This window comes from Megascapheus bottae, chromosome 23, assembly GCF_031878675.1.
Source record: "Megascapheus bottae isolate mThoBot1 chromosome 23, mThoBot2.hap1, whole genome shotgun sequence".
NCBI classification, from domain to species: Eukaryota; Metazoa; Chordata; class Mammalia; order Rodentia; family Geomyidae; genus Megascapheus; species Megascapheus bottae.
Window position 1 is genome coordinate 8,781,492 of NC_143531.1, and position 9,337 is coordinate 8,790,828.

Sequence of the window (9,337 nt, forward strand, 5' to 3'; positions counted from 1 at the left end):
ACATGTCCCTTGCTGTGAGTGGCAGTTTGAAATATTCTAGTATTTCTTTATTGTGGTTAATAATCTTTTAAATGTATTAATATTTGACTTATATATTTTAGTGTTCTAATGTGGAAGGGATATTTATTAATTTATGTCCAATTTTCTTGCTGAATTTCCCCTAAAATCATTGGATATTGTGCTTGTTTGTTTCCTATTATACACCTTGATTGAAATTCTATTTTCTGGTGAAAGTATAGCTTCTATTCTCTTTCTGTTGTCCATTTTCATGGCATTATCTTTTCCAAATCTCTTTACATCTGAGAGTGTTTCTGTACAGCTCTTTTCTTCAGCACGTAACCTATTTTGTTTTAAGTACATTGTTCTGTCCTTCTCCTTTGGCCTCCAAGAGAGTAAGGACTCATGTCTCACGTAATTCCACATAAAGTGCTTGATTGAACCTACACAACTGATGATCATTCAATGGAAATAATCATCTGAAGATAATAAATTAGTATTCATCCCAAGTTAAAGTAAAATAAGGACAACTTTTAAATCTACTTTTATTAAGATTTTTTTGTAGACACTGATAGCTACTTTTCAATAGTTGAAGGTATATTTGTTTAACTTCAGCAGGTGTCTAGAGTCTTTCATAATCTTTCAAGTGATATTTTTTTAAATGCATTTTTCTACATTTTTTCTTTGGAAAGCTGTTCTTTCATCTTCCCAAATTTGTTTTACATAGTTAGAAGTGTCTGGAGCACAGTCATGCTGGCACTTTGAAATGACCCCAATTAACAACCTTGACAAGTGCTTCAACAAATTGTAGTCGGAAGTGGGAAAGGTCCCTTTCTAAGTGGCACTTCTGAGAAGTGTGAACACACAGTAGAAACATACATAATCACTTATGAACAAATCACCTTGAAAACTGGCTCTAAACAAGCATGCTAGATATGAAATCATGGTGTTTGTTTTTGTTTTTTAGTAGAATCAGTATGTGTGAACCTCACAGTGCAGTGTGTTTCAAGTCTGTGTTGGTATTCATAGGTGGTAAGCAGGGACAATGTGGGAGGACCAAAGAATAAGAAACATTCAACCTCGCAGAAGTTTCTACTTAAATAATGATTCCTACATACTCTAGATCTGGAAGGGTGAGCTGCAGAGGGATTCTCTTTCTTGCTTGCTTTTTGCCCGTCGTGGGACTTGAACTCAAGGCCTGGGCACTGTCCTTAGACACTTTTTACTCAAGGCTAGCCCTCTGCACCTTGAGCCACAGCACCACTTTTATTTTTTTTTGAGTATTTGGTACTGAGGAATCGAACCCAGGTCTTCCTGCATGCTAGGCAAGCACTCTACTAGTATGCCAAACTCCTGGCCCTGCAGAAGCATTCTTGATCTAAATTCCAAATCATTGTGAAGTTGAGGGACATAATGAAAATTGGGAATTGAATTTGGTAAATGGATATGTACCTTACTCGTCTGTTATAACTCTTAGGTGAACTAGAAAGCAGATAATAGGTCATCTCTGGATTGATTTTTACATATTCCAGGGGAAAGTATGACTTTTCACTCCTCAAATTAACAAGCAACAAGGGATAAAAGAAAAAGAAGATTCTTTCCCTTACCAACTTCACTTTGTTTACAAATAAGTCTTGACTATACATCAGGGCCTCCCTACCCTTGGAAGCTTATATTGGAAAATGAGGTCCTATAAAGAATTAAAGTGTTCACTTTGTTCATTAATGCAGAGAATATTCACAAGGGTGCATCTTGGAAGAGACCGATTTTGCCAACCCCTTTGGTAGAACTCTGCTAGAAATCAAACACGGTTTTTATTCTGGGGGATGATTACTGTGTCTTGTTTAATTCTCCCCTAACAAATGTCAGCACTAATGTATTACAGATTATTCAGTCAATTTGATGGTTCCAGGTGAAAGAAAGGAACACAAATCTCTTCTTTTAGTGTAAAAAGGGTCAGCTGGATGACTTCCTCGGCAGGAGCTGAGATGAGGCTTGACATGAATCAATCAAGAAGGCTCAATTTTACAGTTATAGTGCCTAATGCCTAAACATGAGCGCATGGGTGGAAATTAGCACCCGATTATGAGCATACATGATCTTCCCCTGGAAGACAATAATATTGGCATTAAGCTTCTCAAGAGGGAAGATGCTGCTGGTTTTTAATATGTCTTAAATTATGTCAGGAAAAACACTGGAACATCACACAAAAGCCACAGTCAGTGTCTATTGCTATCTCATAAAGCTGGAGATCTTTACAACAATATTGACACAGGAGCAGGCAAGCAAATGTCAGCCAATATAACATATGAAATACTTAACGTAACCAATTTTCACCTGTCAATCAGCAGGGAATAATGACTGATGCAAGGAATCAATACGCCACAATTGAATTCCAGCTCACAAACTTGTTTCGTTCTGTGCTATAAAAGACTGTCAAATGTCACACCCCAAGAGATGCAACAGGATTCCAAAGATTTATTTATTTCAAGCTCTGAAGTCTATTAGCAATAGTGCTTCTTTGCTATTGGAGATAGAGCTTCAATGACATTAAATTTTCAGAAATGACAACTTGCTTTTGACAAATTAATGATGGGACTTTTTAGCCCCATATTTATTTATTTATTTTTGACAGAATGAAGTATAATTATGCTCAGCCATTTCTTGGGATTTCACAAAGCAAATATTTGACATAATTTGTCAAGTAAACTGCTCATAAAACCAACTACTCTTAAACAAGTTGTTTTATACATAGTAAACAAGCTTAATTTAAATTGAAACCTTCACATCATTCCACATGCTAGATAACAAATTGAATCTACATATTATTATCTTTGTCAAATATTAATGCTAAACGCTATTCTCTTTACGTGATGATAAATTTTAGGAAAAAGCAATCTTTTCCTATGGTAGAATTTGTTTAGTTGATAGGGTTTACCTATGATTTTAAAAGCTAATTAGGGATTGATAACATATGTTTAAAAATGTAAGTATTAACATTTTGTATTAACTTGAGATATGCTCTGTATAACTGGAAAGAGAGAGAAGGGAAAAATAATCAAACATTTTTCAGATGAGCCAGTTTTCCTCCCTCTTTGGTTCGATGATTTTATATTTTGCTCAGTCTTTTCCCTAATTAAAGAAGGAAGAAAAATCCCCAAGACAAACTTTTTGAACAGAAGTAAAATACTTTAATGGCAGCCTCTTATACAGCAGTCCCTTTTTCCTTTTAGGCGGAGGAAAATACAACTTAACTACTTTCCTAAGCCAAAGAAAGCAACAAGCTAGCTCTCCATCCAAACCCTAGTTGTATGGAACAAAACTATAAAAGCTTTGCACCATTCACAATGGCTGTAAAGGCAGGAAATGCCAAAAACAGCTCCTGCCTGAGATTATAGAGGCATCTTCTGAATGAACACAGTACATAGGCCTCTGCTGAGCCCTTGAGTGTTACTCTTCATGAAGCTTTTTGAATTAAAACATCATCTTTAAGGATCTGTACAAAGGAGTTTCACAGTGGGAATGCATTGAGATTGAAGGTTAGAGTGACCATGTCGTAGTTGGCTGTAACCCAAGACAGATTTTATGACCTCATGACATCTTCCATTATGACTAAGTTGATCTTATCATGAAATGTTTAAAAGGACATTTTTCTTTAGAGGCATTTGAATTAAAGAATAGATAAAACACAAATACAGGGCATTTGAGAAGCTGTTGCTTGTGTCTGAGCTGAGCAGTTAGATGCCTGCCTTGTTAGAAATGGAAATAAAACGCAGTTAAGTCTGCGTTACTCATGTGGCTGAGTGGACTGATTAAGCCCAGAGAGAACACCTTGGCCGGGGGCTGCCGTATCCTTCATTTGTTCTTCACTGAAAATGATAACATCGAACTGCAAACGTTGAGATTGAAAAGCCATGAGCGTGTTGTCTAATTTCAGCTGCCAGAGCTGCTATGCTCTCTGGGTGACTTTATGAGGGAATAAGATTATAGGTCACACAAGCTTCTTTATTTCCCACCTGTAGCTTCTAGCAACATTTTATTAAGGATTTTCCCATCTTCTCTCTCTGCCCTATCAGGATTGAAACCCTAACAGCTGTTACAAGACCCTGACCAAAATAGTATTAACATAGATTAGTGATTCTGCAATGTAGTATCCTTTACCAGAGCTCTATTTAGGGATGGCTACTAATATTTTTACAGTGCTAATAAGATAAACAGAATATAGCATTATGTAAATAGAAAGCGAGCCCTTAATTCTGCTAAGCACTTAGAGCTTCATTTTTGCTTCACAGAAAATCCATGCCAAGCTATTGTTATTTGAGGGTTTAATATCCATTTGTAAAACAAACATGTTGGACAGTAACTTCTAGTCAGGCGGTTCTTTCCTGTCGTTTCTTAGGTGGCTTCTTCATGCTTCTCCTTATGGTCTCTGCCTTGAAAAGAAAAGAAAAACCGAGAGGAGGAGTTTGAGTGCACATATAGCATACACACTTATTGGAGTATATAAATGCTAGTTCTCAAGGATCATTTTTTTTTGAGATGAGATGTATGATTTCTTGCCTGGATAGTTTTGAAGAGTAATGGGATGATATTTGTAAGGCACTTGGAGAAGAGGAAAGGTGCTAAGTACCTCACACCATCACTGGTCTTCACTCAGAGACGTACTTTAAGTGAATAAAGGCAAATACAATAAAACAATGACACCCGGATCCTTTCACTGTCATAAGTGAAAATTAGAGGCAACAACAGTTGTCACTGGAATGTCTGAGGTTTTTGTATTTTCCTAATACTGCTTTCTTCCAAGCCAATGCTGTTTCATTTTTTAAAAAATGGAATTTATTTTCCAGACATTATGTCATCAATCCTAAGTAATTCAGCCCCAGATATAGTATTGCAAGTCAATTTGAGTCTCTTAAGTTTTTATTTCTAAAACACTTGACTCAAATTTCTACTATTCCTAAAAAAATGTACAGTATACAGGTTTCCTGTTTGTAAAATTGGAAAAAAAAATAAACGAAAGTTCCAGTGTTTTTCCTACAGTGAGCTAGAAGACGAGAACAATTTGACCATAATTGTGTTGATATGAAACTGATTTAAACAAGTCAATCTGCTGTTTTCTTTTTATCTCAGTGACAGAATTGGATTGTCTATAGAGTTGATTCAATCGATAGTTAGGAAATAATTTATATAGCACCCCAAAAATGGTGGTAAAAAAGATAGACTAAAATAAATAATAACTCTATTTAACCAGAAGCTGGTGACTCACTCCTGGAATCCTAGCTACTCAGGAGGCTGCGATCTGTGGACTGAGGTTCAAAGCCAGCCATGGCATAAAAGTGTTTGAGACTCTTATCTCTAATTAACCACCAGAAAATCGGAGTTGGAGGCAGGCTCCAGGTGACAGAGCACTAGACTTGAGCAAAAGAGCTCAATGACACTACACAGCCGCCCAGCTCAAGTCCAACGAGAGACAAATAAAACAAAACAAGAGATAACTGGGTTTCACATGGTGGTGACCTAGGTACTTAAATATCAAAAACTGGGTACCAGTAGTTCATAGCTCATTCCTTTAATCTAGATACACAGAAAGCTAAAATGTAAGTCCTGGTTCAAAGCCAGTGTGGATAGGAAAGTCCATAATATAGTAGCCCCCCCAAAAAAGCCAGAAGTGAAGCCATGGCTCAACTGGTAGAGTGCTATCCTTGAGCAAAAGGAGTTCATGGGTAGTAGATAAAGGCTTTGAGTTTAAAATCCAGAACTTGCACACACACACACACACACACACACACACACACACACAATATATATATATATATTATGTGCTTCTTTGAGAGATAGTTTTGTAGTCTGCAGTTATTTATGAACACATATAAAGAGTAGTAGAGAAATTAACATATAGAGGTATTATTGTCATTGTTTTGGTGATTTGATCTAGGTTGTTTGGTAGTTTGAACTAGTGTCTCATTCCTACATCTTCAGTTTTAGTTTGCAATGATGATTACGAAATAGCATCTCATTTTTGCTTGGTCTTACACCTGGAATATGATGTTCTCACTATAACAGGATATCAGCTCGTCTGCTCTGGCTGCCCTGTGCCTGAACAGCTCTGTGATCAGGTTTGTCTCAGAATTAGAGTGGCTAGATTCAGTGTTGTGGCTTGAAATATGTACTCCCAAAACATGTTGAAGTCATAATCTCCAGTTACTATTAAGACTCTTTTTGTTCCTCACAGCTCTTAGAAAGAAATACTCGCCACAATATCTACATATCTAGCCTCTACCCTCCAAAGTGGTAAAGGAGTGCGTTGTTTGTCTAAATTCACTTCATTGTCATTTGTGACTCCATATAAGGAATCTCTGTCACCTGACTCAGAATTATTGACTCAGCCAGGGAAGTCAATCAGTTTTGTATATATGTCTGTTCTGGGACCATTTAACTTTTATTTTTATTTTTTTGCCACTCCTGGAGGGCCCGAGCACTGTTTTTGATCTTTCTCAAGGAAAGTGTTATACCACTTGAGCCACGGCACCACTTCTGGATTTTTCTGTGTATGTGGCAGCAAGAAATAGAACCCAGGGCATTGTGCCTGCTAGGCAAATACCACTACGCTCATTTAAATACCTGTTCTCCATACCGACCAAATAAATCTATTCCTCTAAAATAAAACAGTCTCTTGCCTCCAACTCTATACATATAAATTAACATCAGTAATAACCCCTAAAAAGCATAGTGACCTCTGTGCATGTCATGAGTATTCATGGTTAACACTTTTTTTCAATCTTGAAGGTAAACACTTTATTTAACAGTCATTTTGTCACATTTGATTATTATTCAATGGGATTAGCAATGTAGACAATCCTCCTAAAGAATTTGTAAATGATAAATGCTATAGAAAATTTAGACTTTAGATAACAAAGTGAGATACTATACCAATATGAGATAACCAAGGGACAGCAAAGGAGATGAGAGACAACATAGTACATTAAGGACAACAATCATTCATTAGATGGCTTTTGTTTCACTATCCTGGAGGTCCTTTCAATTAGCTTCACATTATATGTCCTTATGTATCAAGATTTTGCTCTATTGTTATCTGATATATTGAATTTATTTGTATTTGGATATTTGAAATTTGATAGGGAAGGGGGGAAAACCAAGACGGGTGGGGGGTGTGGGAGGGGAGGGAAACGGGTACCAAGACATGTGAAAGGGTATCAATGTATGTGAATTAATGCACCTTCTATCTGGCAAATATCATGTAACCCTTTTACTAATTACAATAAAAAAAATGAAAAAAAAAGAAAATGTAAAAATCTAAAATGTCGTTATTCTGAGTGTCCATCTCTGTCTCTGTGTGTGTCTCTATTCTCTTGCCTCTGTCTCTGTCACCTTTATTTGTGAGTGCTCTATTATAGGTGAAAAAATGTGGGCATAGCACAGTAAACTTGAAAAACAACGAAGTCAAGGACCACTCATCTGATTGGTAGCCTGATATATTTATATTCCAAACCCAACTTCCTGTCCTGTACTTAGCATGCAATATATATTAGGCTGAAAATGATATTTTTGAAGCCTCTTTGCAATGCCAAAAGTACCATTATGTAGCCTACTCTTTATTAAAAGATAATACTAAAAGGTTATGTAGAGGCAAAAGATTAAGCCATTTAAAGTAAAAATAAGGGCTCTTTGCAACTGAATTCTTGCCTGCATTTTATAAAACTAAAATGAGTTTATTTTGCTAAGTCAAGCAGTAAAAAGAAGGAAATACTTCTTTTTTTTATAGCTATCTACCTCTAAAATCACTGTCCAAGAATTTTCCAGTTCTAACATTTTTCTTCTGCTGAGACCAAAAATATGCAGATAAAGTTAAGATAAAGCAGTAAAGATTCCACAAATGTAACCAAGTTTTACATACTCAGGGGAAAAACAAATCCATAGTCTTAACACAATTTTTTAAAAAGGTAGCCTCATAAAGCTGTCTGTCAGAAGGTAGTACAGATGGCATTTATCTACATAGTGTTGGTTCATCACCTGAATTCTCTGGACAGATGATGTCCCAAGTAAGCAAAGCCTTTCTTAAAAATCAACTGCAATGCCGAATGGGTTTGTGGTGAGTTATTTTTCCCATGGAAATATTCCTAATGCTACCCAAGTTTCCTTATAAAACTGACATGTTGCTAACTCCAAGAAGTTTGAGAAAAAGAAAATAGGATTGGAATTGGGATGTGTAACAATGAAGAGTTGACTCACGGCTATTGAGGGTATCCAGAACTTCGACCAGACATCCTTTTTCTTTCTTTTACCTAAAAAAGATTGTCTTAAAAATCAAAGTACCTCACTTGGAAATGTCTGACTCCTCAACCAGCGCCTGACTTTGGAATATAGTAGAGTCACCTGTTCTAGAACCCTCGAATCAGGTTCCTCAAATAGGTCATCTACATTCCTTTCACTACGAAGCAGTAACTACTGATGAATTTACATCACAGCATTCGTAATTTCCAGTGTTTCCCATCATTCATATTTTAATGAAATCTGGTTATAACAATGATTATATGATAGGTGTGTGTCAAAGCAATGAAAATACAACCTGTTGCTTATGGCTCATGCCTGTAATCCTAGTTCCTAAGGAGATTGAGTTTCAGGGATCACAGGTCCAAATCAGCTGACACAGGAAATTCTGTGACATTCTCATCTCCAACTAACTGACAAAAAATCTGGATGTGGAACTGGCCTTGAGCACAAAGCTCAGGCCCCGAGTTTAAGCCTCAGGATAAGCACTAAATGAACAAACAAAAATACAATCAAAATTCATTTACCAAAGAACCACTTTGCACATTACTTAATTTTTTTTTTCCTTTTAGGTCCTCGTTTAGAAATATTATCATTAAGGCCAAGTGATGGTGACTTACAACTGTAATCCTAGCTACTCAATATCCTGGGCTCTTATATCACTTACATTCTCTATAGAATTTATTATTCTTCAGATTATAACTATTTAGATGCCATATAATGTGTTTACGGCTAGATTTATAGGGGTATTCTGAGTCAAAGCCTGACAAATGAATTCTAGGAAATGGATACTTATGGGGAGAGAGGCATCAAGAGGAGCGGGCTTGAAGAATGAATGGGAGAAATTAGCAGGATTCAGGTAAGTATGCACTGTGTATGTGTCATAGAACTGAGAAAAGGGAAGGGGTGGGGTGGAACTTGGGGGAGATATTGAAGGGATAACACAGCTTAAGATGAATTATACATATAACTTTTTTGTTAAATGGAAAAAATAATTCAATACATACCTAAAATTAAGGAAAGTGAGAAAAGGGTTGGGGTGGAAGGCATG

The 9,337-nt window shown here is 36.4% G+C and overlaps 1 long non-coding RNA gene across 1 annotated transcript; it reads right to left on the bottom strand.

Annotated features, from left to right (window-relative positions):
* Positions 1 to 4,307: 4,307 nt before the first annotated feature.
* On the bottom strand, positions 4,308 to 8,367 carry LOC150047282 (uncharacterized). The gene is made up of 2 exons (XR_016539383.1): positions 8,248 to 8,367; positions 4,308 to 4,430 (listed from the first exon to the last, which is right to left on the bottom strand). It is a non-coding gene; the product is annotated as an uncharacterized LOC150047282 (long non-coding RNA).
* Between the last annotated feature and the right edge of the window lie 970 nt (positions 8,368 to 9,337).